Here is a 13,137-nt window from a genome sequence, read left to right as displayed (position 1 = left end):
AGTCTGAACAAGGTCAAAGGTATGTGCATGGTTCCTTTGAGAACACCACAGACCATCCCACAGATGCCACTCCTCAAGGACTCCCTCAATTCCTAAATCACGGAGTGTGTTTTGGGCCCAACGAGGAGGAGGCCGATACCCCTTGCCGCTCTCCATCTATTAAAGTCTCTAGAATATCCACCCGGGCCAAGTCAATGGGTGAATCTGGTGGTGAAGGAAAATCCCCCTCCAATGAGGGTGGAACCTTAAGAGGCAAAGGCTCCAAAGATACTCAAGCATGTGCCCAACTGTCACTTGGATCTCCAAGAATGAGATGTTCAACACCCCCCTTTTGTAGCGGGAAACTCCACGAACCGAACATCTCAACTAATGTACACCTTTGAGGAAGCAGAATCATAAAGCGTGTATCCTTGGGACTATGAGCTATTTCCCACAAATACGTGTCTCTTGGAAGCCAGCTCAAACTTGTGTCTCTTCTTATTTGGGATGTGAACGTAGGTTTCACGCTCGAACACCCTGAAATAAGAGACATCAAGCTTTTGTCCATAATAAGCCTCAAAAAGGAATCATACCAACCATGGTCAAAGTAGGGGATTGATTAAGGATGTGGACAGTGGTGGCCATTGCTCGGCCCAAAGACACTCAAGTGTCTACGCATACTCCATTCTAGTCTGCCCCATCTCGATCACACTACGATTCTTCCACTCCAAGATGCCATTCTCTTGAGGGGTATTCATGTTGACAAACTCCTTGTAAATGCCACAATCTGCACAAAAATGAGTTAGCTTGTGAAAGACAAACTCTCCTCCCTTATCAGAACACAAGGTCTTAAGTTTCCTGTCATACATCTTCTCTTCAAAGATCAACCAATCCTTAAAATGTGAGAATGCTCCAAACTTCAAGGCCAAGAAATTTGCATATGTCATCCTGCAAAAATCATCAATAATTAGCATAAAATACAAAGTCCCCTTAAGGGTCTCTGTCCTCATGGGTCCACCTAAGCCCTTCGAAACAAGCTCCAGGGGGGCTCCTTAGCCCATCAGAAGCCTTCCTGGGAATAGCATCCCTATGCTACTTGCTACAAATACCAGATACACATGGCAAATAGTTCACCCCAATCTCTAGTAACCCACTTACCAACGGACCACGAGCTAACTTTCAAAGGTACTCGTAGTTGAGGTGGCCAAACCAAATGTGTCAAAGCTTGGTTTGAGTCTACGAAGAAAAAAGAAGAGAATACAAAAAAAGACTGCATCTTGTAGACTCCATTCTCCTCATGTCTTGCACAAAGAACCTATCAAAAAACACCATCAAGAACTTGGAAGAAGTCCAAAAAATGCACTGTTGTTAATCACGGGATTAAGAAAAGGACCAAAGAGAGTTTGCCACCTGTACAAGAATATGGTATTCTCGTCTCCTCTTTATTGGAGATAGTAGAGTCCACTTCGTGATTCTCTCCTCCTTTTTAGCCAAAATCTACAAAGTCTGATATGTTTTGGTAATCCCGAAGTCCTTATTTACTTATAAAATCTAACAAAGCGCATAATAAAGATCCTTATTAAACTCGACTATCAAACCAAGAGCACAAATCTTGTACACTAAAAGGAGATATACCCTAGACCCGACATATAGAGCACCTCTGATGTGTAGGTACTACCTTGCCTATCTGGAATCAGATGTATATCACCCTTGCCTTTGATCGGAACCAAGGAACTAACACCTATAAGAATTTGCCCATACATCAAATGCATGACCACTCCCTTCTGAAGAAGTCACGTGGCGAGAAGCGCCATTGTCCACAATCCACTCACAAGATTGTGGGGCCATCATTGCTACATCAATGGCCATCAAAGAAACATCCTCTCATACCTCCAAGTCGAGAAAGGCGGCCGATGAAGGACCAACCACCGCTTGAGTCCTTTGTAGTCTTCTCCTTGGTATCCTTCTTGTCCTTGTTGGGCAATCTTTCTTCCAATGACCTATCTTGCCACACATGTAGCAAGTAGACTCCTTGACTTTGTCTTATTTGGACTTCTCGTCCTCCTCTTCTTCTTAATCTTCCCCTTCTCTTGGGAAGACTAAATGGTCAAAACCTCTGACTTAGGAGCATTCTGACCTTTAAGTTGTTCCTCTTGGTCCAAGACCATAGGAACCAACTCCTTCCGCGTAGGGGTCTCTGTTTGCCCTAAAGCAATGAACGAGAACTAAAATTCATTGAATCGGAACAATAACTAAGAAAGAAGAGTTATTGCCATGTCCTCCAAGCTAAATGCCTTCCTTGCATTTTAGACCAATATCTACAATTGTCGAAGCTTACTGACGCATCCCCCATAGAAGAAGACTTGTTAAGACTCAAAGTCCTCATTTGAACGTCCAAAGACACTCATTTCATCACAATCATCCGATTATGCATTTGATCAAGCTCCAACCATATCTCTTGAGCCACGGGCAAGTACTCAATGTGAGCAATGATGGTTGGAATGAAAAAGAGAGAAAGAGGAAAGACAGATGCGGGCATTCAATTTGTCTCAATGAGCATATACCTTCATCAACTCGGCTTTGTCATCTGCAAAAAGCTTGGAGGCATGACGGACTATAGGACGCTCTACAACCTCGATCACGAGCTTTGCTAAATCGTAAGACTCCAAGATGGCAAGCATCATTACGTGCCAAATGCAATAACTCTCCCTATCAAGCTTTTGATCTAAAGGAAGAGCCAACAACACAAGGATCTTACAATCCATAATAGCTTGAAACTCAGCATCAATTTCAATCAACATTGTAAATGGAATGACTTGCACAAAAACAAGGGCAAACACCTCTAACTCTACGCACAGTGTTGGTGCTTGCTAGGGCTTTCTCTGTTCATCCTTTAAGAGTTTCACCCACTGGAGGCGATAAAAACTCAAAATTTGCAACAAAAGGCTGAAAACATAGCCTTTCCTCCATCACGAATAGGAAAGACCTACAAAAATAGTAACTTTGCTTCTTCTCTACGTTGTATCTATTCGCCTAAGCCTCCATATGCTGTAAACGCAAACTTTTGTCACATAGAATTCTGCCAACAATCAACCAACCCTTCTATGCTGCTCTAATACCATGTTAGAGTGCAACGAATGCAAAAGTGCATGGACAAGACTGAAAGACAATGAACACAACACAATTGGAGAGAGAAAAGAGACAAAAGAACACAAAAATCTGCAATCAATGAATGCTGAAATGAAGAGGGCAGATGTACAAGGGCTATCAATGTATCTCCTCAAGCCTGATCTCTCTCAACAACACCTGGAAGACAAGTGATGGGGGTAGGCCGCCACTGGGGCATAAATAGCATGAAATAAAGCCATAAAATAATGCATGCAGCCAGCAGTAATGGTCGACCTGATCATAAATGCTGCCGCTTGATCATAAATGACTAAAATAATCAGCAATAGCCAGCCTGCCTACTACATGGCATAGTCACCTACTTGATAAGGTGCCTGTACACACAGACTGCTGAAAAATGCCCGCTAACTGACAAAAAAAATCTGGAAGTCCCTCCATGACTGCACCAACTATATCCTAAGAATGCTAGTCCAAGGGATGACTAATCTCTTAACACTTCAAGTTGATGACGAGCAAGAGGAAGAGGAATTTGATGATCAAATTAAAGATCAACTGAGGACAGCAGTTGAAATGCTTGTGCAACTCATCAAATTAAAGATTGATTGAGGACAGCAGTTGAAATGCTTGTGTAACTCGCAAAAGATCCTCAATTTATGCACTTTTTGTACCCCTTAAAACAAGACAGCAAAGGCAAGAAGAGGAAATCATCTTCAAGAGCTTCGGGACAGCAAGATGCACCAAAGGGAGAGCCAATACAACAGCATGATGTTCCAAATGTGGGTAGTAAACATAAGCTAATGATGCCAATGGGGTAATTGATACATATACAAGGGGTATCAATCCAATGCTTTTTAGACAACAGGGCATGCATGCAATGATGGGGAAGCTAGGGTACTTTGATGGTGGCACTAGTTTCCATACTATGGTGGCTCAAGGACCGCATACAAGGATGTATGGCATAGCTCCTTATGATATGCAACAACCAATGTGCGGTATGCAAAGCCCAATGTATTTTGGTATGGCTAGTAATATGCATAACCCCATGTGTAGCAATGTTGGTATGATGCTAGGGCACAAAGTGGTAAGTTTGGCAATGCATATATGTAGCCCACAATGTTTGGGCCTCATGGTATTAATGCTCGTCATGCAAATGCTCTGTACGGCATATACTGCTGGTCATGGGAAAAATGCAACTATAAATGCATGCGATATATGGAAAATGTATCTTGGTATGGCTGGTAGTATGCAAAATCCCTTGCACAATCACATTGCAATGGTCCATACAAACAAAAATATTCCCTAATGCATATAGTGCTCCTAGCATGTCAAATACACACGAGGGGCTAGTCCACTCAATGCAATGTTGCATATTGGTTAGCTTGGAATTGCACCAATGTGAAAGTTCCAAGGATGTGCACTCCAAAGAATCAAAGCCCCAGAACCTAGTGTCGGTTTGAGGTGAGTAAGCTTAGAGGTAAAGTCTCCATGTGCTTCTTGGTGAAGCTCTAGCATTGTTTCACGTATGAAAGAATGCAATTGGATGGAGGAGGATGACCTAGCACATCATCCTCAATGGGATGCAAATGCAAGGCCATCATGAAAGTGCTAATCTAATGGATTTTGAACAACTGGACATGCATGCTATGATGGAACAGTTAGGATACTTTGTTAGTAACACAATTTTTCATGGTATGGTTGGACACGAACCACATACGAGAATGTATGGCACAAATGCCCATGGCATGCAGCAGACAATGCATGGTGTGCAAGGCCCAATGTATTCGGGTATGACTGGAAATGTGCAAAACCCTCTATATGGCAGCATTGGCTTGATGCCTAAGGAACAAAGTAACATGTTTGATAATGCATTTGCACCCCCGAATGTTTATGGGGCTCAAAGAATAAGTGTTGGTCATGTAAATGCTCCATTTAGTGTTGGTTTTGATGTAAATTCACTAAATGCACCCTTTTTGCAACAGCTAGTGTATGACAACTTCACACCCAAAGGGGATACAAATAACTATGATAAGGGTGAAAAAGTAGTAAAGTTTGAGTCCTTCGGTGGTGCACAAGATAGACTAAAAGCTTTGACTTTCATTCAATAGTTTGATGCAACCTATTCAGGGGGAAACTTCACCAAGTACTTCAAGATTCGAAAAGCAATCGCTTTCTTAAAGGGGAATGCATTGCAATGGTGGTCCACTCTTTTGATGCAAGGTAGAGTACCGTCAACATGGGTACAATTCAAGCAAATGTTTGCATCGAATTGATTGACAAGTACCTTTGAGGTGGACATTAGGACAACTTAGAATAAGCTGGATACTAAGGAATGTAAGAATTTGGAGTCAATACAATAAGAAGTTCTAGAATGCATTACTACCCATCACTTCTTATCATCCCGTACCCCTTCATGAGCAAGTGGAAAAATATGTTTGTGGACTACCTAAAGGAATCAAGGATATTTATATTAAATCCACCGTCTCTAGCACGTCTCAGCTCATAGAGACTGCTACTACAGCAAATGCTTTGCTGCGTGGAAAGGATTTGGGCTTCATAGTGAGTGGGGGACAAGCCAAATAAAAAGTTCTTCAAGGCTGAGAAAAGAAGCAGATCTGAAAATCAGCTTGAAAAGAGACCAAAACAACAAAGAAATGGCTCAAAAACATTGACACAAAGTAGGGAATTGATGGCTACAAATGAATATTTCATTTGTGAACAAGAGGGTCACATTGCAAGGGATTGTCCCAATAGGCAACAAGCTGGAAAATCAAACAATCAAGGAGATCCTAAGGAAAAGAAGCCCAAAACATCTGTGGGATTGGTGCCCCATATTGTTAGTGACCAGACTAATGATGATGCTACCGAGTTGTGTAGAGCATGGGATAAAATTAGAGATCGGCATGCATTGATTTTCTTTGATAATGGTGCATGAGCCAACTTCATCTCTATTGACATGGCAGCCCGTCCAAGCATCACAAAGGATGAGATGGAACCCATGGAGGAAGTTGGAATGGCATGTAAAGGCCATGTAGAGCCTATCATACCACTCATTGGAAATATACAAGGATATGTGGACAGCGAAGAATTTTTCATTGCTCCACTTGAGGGTTGTGATGTATCGCTTGGAATGCCATGGTGTCACTCTATGCATGCAATGATTGATTCACGTGCAAAAGAGATCACTATTCAACATAAGGAAAAGACACTCATACTTGATGTTAAGTTGAAAAATAAATATGTCCCTATTATAGCTGCAGCTGTCATTTCTAAAAAAATGAAAAATCATCTTTCAACATACTTGGTTTTAACTAAGGATAAAGATGATACTAAGAATGTTGAGAATATATCTAAGTTAGAGGAGGATAGCACATCATTTCTGAAAATGTATGCTGATTGCTTCTCTCAGTCACTTCCAATCAGCTACTGCTTGAACAACCTAAAGATCATGGCATAGATCTTATCCCTGGAAATAGCCACCCTACACACTCAATGCAGCTCAACAGGAGGAGATTACAAGTCAAGTGAATCAGCTATTAGAAAAAAGGGCGATTCAGCCCAACTCATCTCTAAATTGCATCTCTGTTACATACTTTACGAAAGAGGAATGTGCCATTTAGATGGACAGTAGTGGAAATTTTAGCATTTGAAAAGTTGATGGAAAAGCTGACTTCAGATCCTATGCTTGTGTTGCCACTAAAAGTCACACTCCTCCGTACACACAACATAAAGGTATTAATGCCACAGTCAAAGCAATGGAGCCTTTCTTTTATTGGCCAGCTTTGAGGAATGATGTAGAGCAATTTGTCAGGACATGTATCCTATGTCAAAAGGTAAAGCATGATAGGCAAAAGATGTCGAGCTTGTTGTACCCCTTGCCTATTCCAGATAGGCCTTCGCACAACATTGCGATGGATTTTATTTTGGAGCTTCCTAGGACACCTACAAGGAATGATGGAAGATGGGACGGCCCATTTTATTCTTGTGAGGAAGAAAATAAAGACTAATCATATGGCACAATTGTTTTGCAGCATATCTTTAAGTATCATGGTATGCAAAGTCGATCATCAGTGATCGTGACCCTTAGATGACCAATTTATTTCGGAATTGCTTGAGAATATGGGTACCACACTGAAATTCTCATCATCCTCCCATCCGAAGACATATAATCAATGTGAGAACACAAGTTGCACAGCGTTGGATCTTTGAGGTGCTATGTTTCGAACCACAAGACACACTGGGAGCAGTATTTGCCATTAGTTGACTTTGCATACAACAACACAGTGCATAGTTCCACTGGCAATGCTCCATTTGAGGTGGTTGAGGGTGGCAAGAAGGTACCACCTATCTTGCAGACAAAGAATAAGGTCTTTGAGGCTAATCATCATGTGGAAAACTTAGATGCAACCTATGCAAAGATAAATATGCACTTCAAAGATCACAAAAAAAACAAAAGAAGGCAACTGATCGCCATAGACATGCTTTGTAGTTTGCAGAGGGCAATTATGTATTGCTGCATTTTGAAAAGACAAGCCTAAAAAATATGAAAGGAAGAGAGAGATTGAAACCAACCTTCCTTCTCAGATAGGGTGGTTTAACCTGATTAAGCACTTAATTACAACAATTAGCAAACAAACATAAACTGAAATGCTCACTTTACCTTCATAAACTTGGACAATGGACACCCTATTGGCCCCAAAACTGGCGCCCCTATCAGTATTTCTTTAATTTCAATTGCTGATGGATAAATTACAAGCCAAGATTTCACAATCTCCTTGGCTGATTCAAAAGCCCCTTGCTGTTCCAATAATCAGCAAAGCATTCCGGCAAATTGCCCCTTGATTTTCACCCAAGACTTGCTCTAATGGAATCCCAACTGGTCAAATGCTGCCCCAAATTCACAATAGATGGGCTGGCATCTGAAATCCTCACAATTCAACGAATTTCCGGTGCTGATTTCGCTGTACAATGCCTTTGATTGATGGCACGGATCCCAAGGTGGTTGCTAAACCCTAATTACTACTGTAATTTAGGGTTTACAGCAGTAAACTCTCTGCTGTCCATCAAATTTGGCTGTACTCTACTACCCATGGCTAAGAATTGCTGAGAATACTTGAGCATAGACTGGAGGAGATAAGAGAATGTTGTAGAAAGAGAGAAAATCAGCTGAAATATATCTTTTGATTCGTAGCTCTAATGACAAATCTGATGGCACCAACAACTTCAAAAGGAGGGTAAAACACTAGCTTCGCTAGCGAGCCCTCCTCTCCTACCACCGCCTCTCTTGAGGCAAAAGAGAAAACCTGCTGCCCCCTATCCTGTCGCGACGCACGATCAGTTGTCGTCGCCTCTCAGAGCCAAATCTGATTACCTCCTCTCCCTCCACCAAGCTCTGAATGGCTACCATTCCACTTCCACCGCCCTCCAACAGCCTTCTCCCTAGTTGCATGGGAAAGTTTTGCCAAGTGGCAGCCTTCCTAATGCATATTCAGCCATTAAATTAATTTTTCATAATTAATTAATTCTAGAATTTAATTTCAGCCCTTTGACCTTGCCCAAAATTAAACATGCCTATCTGGAATGAAATTGGCTAGGCCATTTGCAACTTGGAGTGGTTCCCAACCTCTGTTGACCCTTAGACTAGCATTAATTAATTAATTGATGCTAGTCCCTAGTGTCACCACTGACACTTAATGGCCAAACAATTGTCCTAGGGTCCAACCTGACACCAACTAACCACCAAAACCCAATTGGCATAACTTAACACAATTTTTGCCTTTAACACCCACTGCATCCTCGAGGTCCTTGGCCCATTCCCATGAAATAACTGCCATGTGCATCACATGTGCTAAACAACCTTGTACATTTGATTAGTAACTTAATCAAATGTTACTAGCAAGATTAAAGCATCTCAAAATTTCACGTCCCTGTGACAGAGATTGTATCCGAAGTTAAGTATGAGAGACTATAGGCCCATCCAAGAGTTGGAAAAGATCAACAATGTGACATATCGACTAAAATTACCTCCACATTGGTGGATACACAATGCCTTTCACGTTAATTTATTGAGGCCTTTTCGTAGTAATATGCCAGAGAATATGTTTGCTGAAATTCAGCCTGAGGTTACAGAGCTGGATGAGATTTTGGTAGCTGAGTAGATCTTAGCATATAAGGAAAGAAAAGTTAGAGGTAAAGTTTCCAAGAGATATTTGGTGAAGTTTCAAAATTATTCACCAATGGATGCAAAATGGATTAAAGAGAATGACTTGGCGAAGTTTCAAAATTATTCACCAATGGATGCAAAATGGATTAAAGAGAATGACTTGGCAAACCATCCTCAATTGTTGCAACTTTTCCTACATGCCTTTCAGTTAGAGATGTCAAGCTCAGTCAACTTCAACAAAGCAACGATATGGAGTATTGCCTGATGCTCAAGGAGGAGGTAGCACGTCCACTCCTCTAGTGGTGGTGGACAACTCTTGTACATAATGGATCTCGGATGTATTCAGCATACATCCAAGGTATTGTGCTAACCATATGTCTACCATGGGGTCACTACTCAATGTATTGGTCACTGTCAGATGTATGTAGATAAGTATGGTTGTTACCACGGCTTTGAGCCTATACTTTTGCATCAATTGGATATTAGTTCATGATCAACTCGGCATGAGCTTTTGTCTCAGTCTTGATATCGAATTCTAATCAGTTTAAGAACCGTTTATGATCGCTTTTCAAATCAATTTTGCATCAATTACTAATTAGTTTTTAATATCAATTTGTGATCAGTTTAGGGTCACATTTGCAACAGTTTGTTATCTGTTCTCAAATCTTGTGATCAGTTCTCACATCAACAAATGATCACTTTAAGCTCAGTTTTCAATGATTTACACTTAGTTCCATGAACAGTAGCATATGAGTAAATATCATTAATAGTTTAAGTCATGGTTTTGTCAAAAGATGATGTACCAACGAGACAATAGGGTTTGCGGGGAGGAACACAGAGTGAACTCAACAAACATGGGAAACAGAAGGGAAGAGAGAAGAAACTCTAATAAATGAAACGATGAAGACTTGAATCATGGAGTGAATGTGACACAAGGGAACAAGGGTGCCGTAGCACAAGGAAGATAATGAAGACAGCCACGAATCACGAACCGCAGTGTCCTCCTAAAGGGGTGTGAGGGTAGTGGAGAGACTGGAGAGAAGAGGTGACGGATCGAATAAATTAGTCATGAGGAATAAATGAGAGTGTGGCCTATAAATAGGCACAGTTAGTCTAGGATGGCACCCCTTTTTGGGGCTGCAAACCCTAAACGCAAAACGCAAAAACGCAATAATGCAAACTGCAGGTGAAGGGTGAAGGCTTTCTCAATACCCCCTCTCAGGCCCAAAAAGGGAAACAAGAGAAGAGTGAGATGGAGATGCAATGCTACATGTTGAAGAATGCTCATACAGCAGGTGCCACTTGAACAGTGTCCCTCGTGGAGAAATTGTTCCCATGCCCAAGCGCCCTAGTACAAAGATGATGAAAACATGCAATACATAGTAGGAATATCGGATTTTGTGTAGTGCCGAGAACCATAAGGATATGCCCGTACTCGATCTCAGGAGGTGGCTCCATGCTAACCAAGTGACCAAGGCAAGAAGAGAAGAGGAGGAAGAAGATGTAGAGGATCCCTAAGATCCAAGATTTCCACAGGAAAGGGAACCTACAATAAAGAACAGTAGACAGAGTGAACTAGAGAACCGTAACTCAACCTCAGGAGAGAAGCCACTAGCTCCGTGCATCCATGTTGGAAGGAATACAAAGGCCTCGTCACCAAGTCGCGGCTAAACCTCCGAGGTCCCGATCTAGGTGGTACCTGAAGATCCTGGGTATCAATAGAAGAGATGATTGCAACCACCCCAAGAAAGTAAAGGATGGGTGAAGAACTTCATGTGGAGTAGATTCCCCCTCTGAGGAGGGAGGTGGAGGAGCCTCCGCTGAAGTCGAAGAAGTAGATAACTCCTCGGAGGGCAAAGAAATAGCATCCCCCTCTGAAGTAGATAGGAAATCCAAAAACTCATGGATCATGGACTCCGAAATGTCTGATGACGAAGGAAGTGCTGCTGATCGTGCTGAAGAAGGTATCTAGGGTGCCGAAGAGCACCCAGAGGTGGCCTCTCGAACCTGAGTAGTCAAGGATAGGGAAGGGTGGGGCTCAGAATGAGCAAGAGATGGGCAACAATCGTTGTCTCTCAATGGAGCGAAACTGGGTAGCCGAAGAAGAGAGAGAAGTCGAGCAGCCACTATCTCTCGAATGAGCAAACTAACGAGGAGACGATATCAAACAATCACTGTCTCTTGATGGAGTTGACTGCAGATCCGTAGGTCGTGGAAGCCACTGTATCTGGAAATAAGTGGGAGAAGACTGTCATTGCCATTGCGAAGATCTCCAGGAGATTGTAGCGCCAATCAATCCTCCATGTGCTCGAAAGGACTTAGTGCGCATTGGATGCGTCTTATTGCCTTGAGCATAGTACTATGATACCCGATACAGAATGATCTCTATGGCCCAGAAAGGAGAGGTGGCACAAGGAGTGCCTGGTGGAAGACGCACATACTCCAGGGGGTGGGGAGCAAAGGTCAAAGTCGGCATGCATCGGTGGTGTGGCTGGTGATGCCACAATAGGAGCACTCAATAGTCTAGTCATCTGTTGATAAAGAAGCCATGGATACCAGTATATCTTGCTGAAGAAGAAAGAGGTCAGCCACCATGAACCATGAACCGCAATGTCCGCCTCAAGGGGTGTGAGGGCAGTGTAAAGCACGAACCGCAATGTTCGTCTCAAAGGGTGGGAGGGCAGTGGAAGGGCTAAAAGTGAACTACTAGTGGGAGGAGAATGCGACCAGCAGTAAGAGGTTGCAACCAGTAGAAAAACGCAGGTGAAGAGAGAGAAAGACTAAAAACGCAGGCACAATAGCCTGCAGGAGAGAGAAACACTAAAAACGCAGGTTGCAAGAGAAAGTCTAAAAACACAAGAAAAACCAACAACAGCAATCAATATGCTAAAATCAGCTCCGAACAGTGTGTGATAGGCTGGAAACAGGCGCCAGACTGTTATAGACAGCAATGGCCAGCTTGGACCATGATGTCCTCTATGTTTGGGGTGTGGGCAGCAAGCTAAAATACCTGAAATCTGCAAAAACGAGATTGTTTTCTGAATGGAGAGTGATCAGCAACAGTCGTTCTGCTATAAACAGCTGCAAACTGCGGGTGGAAGACTAGAAACACGCGGCAGACTGTAGATGATAGCAAGCAACGGCTGTGACTGCGATGTCCTCCGCAAAAGGGGTGTGGGCAGCAAGCTGAAAACACCTGAAACCTGCAAAAACGAGATTTTGATGCAGCGGAAGAAGAACAGAAGTGGATCCGAACCTGCCACCAGTCTTTGCCTTCACTGGAGTGGAGAATCTTTGCTGCTGTTTGAGCAGTTCCAGCTCTGATACCATGTCAAAAGATGACGTACCAACGAGACAGTAGGGTTTGCGGAGAGGAACACAAAGTGAACTCAGCAAACATGGAGAACAAAAGGAAAGAGAGAAGAAACTCTGATGAATGGAACGATGAAGACCTAAATCATGGAGTAAATGTGATACAAGGGAACAAGGGTGTCGTAGCACAGGGAAGATGAAGACAACCACGAACCACGAACTGCTATGTTCTCTTGAAGGGGTGTGAGGGTAGTGGAAAGGCTAGAGAGAAGAGGTGACGGACTGAATGAATCAACCGTGAGGAATGAATGAGAGAGTGGCCTATAAATAGGCACAGTGAGTCTGGGATGGCGCCCCTTTTGGGGCTGCAAACCCTAAATGCAAAACGCAAAAATGCAAAATGCAAACTGCAGGTGAAGGGTGAAGGGTTTCTCAAGGTTTATCCTGAGTTCATACTTTACTATGGTTGTGAAGTCAGGACAATTGAGAAACATGAGTTATGGATACATCCAATGGGTTTCTAGCAACAGTTTTGGACTGTTTTTCATATTTATATCATG

The 13,137-nt window shown here is 42.6% G+C and overlaps 1 protein-coding gene across 1 annotated transcript in view; it reads right to left on the bottom strand.

Annotated features, from left to right (window-relative positions):
* Positions 1-13,137, bottom strand: part of LOC148031558 (Transducin/WD40 repeat-like superfamily protein) — a 93,777-nt gene that overhangs the window by 73,741 nt on the left and 6,899 nt on the right. The gene's annotated exons all lie outside the window — the stretch shown is intronic.

Source organism: Lygodium microphyllum, chromosome 9 (assembly GCF_053477565.2).
Source record: "Lygodium microphyllum isolate KBCC chromosome 9, Lygodium_microphyllum_v1.1.10, whole genome shotgun sequence".
NCBI classification, from domain to species: Eukaryota; Viridiplantae; Streptophyta; class Polypodiopsida; order Schizaeales; family Lygodiaceae; genus Lygodium; species Lygodium microphyllum.
This window is presented reverse-complemented; position numbering and strand designations above follow the sequence as displayed.